Genomic DNA, 1,261 nt, shown 5'->3' on the forward strand with positions numbered 1-1,261 from the left:
GTTACAAGTTAAGATGAACCTTAATGGAGGTATTTAATCATTACATAAACCCACAAGCTCATCTGAGCCCATGAGTAACACATATATGCAGGTGGACATGTATACTATATGAAAAGTTGGTGTTTCTCATAAAAGTCTAAGTATGGATAAAGAAAGCTCTTTTCCATGTCACAGCAGCTTAAAGAGGACCTGTCACCTATAAAAACGGCACTAGGAGCTCCTTACTAAAGTAAGCTCCTAGTGCTAAAACAGACGCAGCAGTGTTACACTGCTAGCGTTATCGGAATCCTCCGTTACCGCTAACAACACTGCCACGCTCTTCACTACAAACAATGGACCGCGCTGGAAGCAGTCCGGTGTATTCATGAGGGGGCGGGTTTAGGGGCGGTGACTGCCACATGACACATGGCAGTCACCGCTGGCCTATGGAGTGGGTGGAGCGGTCCAGGGAATAGGCAACACCTATTCCCCGGACCACTCCAGCGCGGTCCGGGGTTTCTAGTGTACAGTGTAGCAGTGTTTGTTAGTGTTATCGGAGGGTTCTGATAACACTTACAGTGTAACACTGCTGCGTCTGTTTTAGCACTTTAGTAAGAAGCTCCTAGTGCCGTTTTATAGGTGACAGGTCCTCATTATCTAAATCCAATGATGATGTCACAGATGTTCACCAACACTACATAAAATCCACATGTGATCTCCATGTGTAGCTCCGACTGTAACCCACACAATGTCAGGACAGATTCGATACCTCATACAAACTTACCTTACTGAAACTCCATTTTGATGTTCGACTTCTAACGAAAAACACATTGGGGCAGATTTATCAAGCAGGCTGAAAGTCAGAATATTTCCAATTGCCCGTGGCAACCAATCACAGCTCCCCTTTAAAATATTCATGAGCACTGGTGAAATGAAAGCTGAGCTGTGATTGGTTGCCATGGGCAACTGGAAATATTCTGACTTTCAGACTGCTTGATAAATCTGCCCCATTATGATGTCACAGCAACACAAAGAACACCCGACTTACAGATTACCCCTAGTTAAAGATGGAGCCCTCTGCCCACTGTGACCTCTGGTGAAGCTCTCTGGAAACTTTCCTTTAGTTCCAAGCTAAAATGATCAGCTGTAAGGTGTCTGTAATGAAGCTTTATTGATCATCTTTGGTCCCATTAAAGCAAAAAATTTAGAAAATCCAATTTTTGTCTGGAGCTACAGACACCTTCAGACTTACATACAAATTCAACCTCAGTATAAACCCAAG

The sequence above is a fragment of the Engystomops pustulosus genome, chromosome 6, assembly GCF_040894005.1.
Source record: "Engystomops pustulosus chromosome 6, aEngPut4.maternal, whole genome shotgun sequence".
NCBI lineage: Eukaryota > Metazoa > Chordata > Amphibia > Anura > Leptodactylidae > Engystomops > Engystomops pustulosus.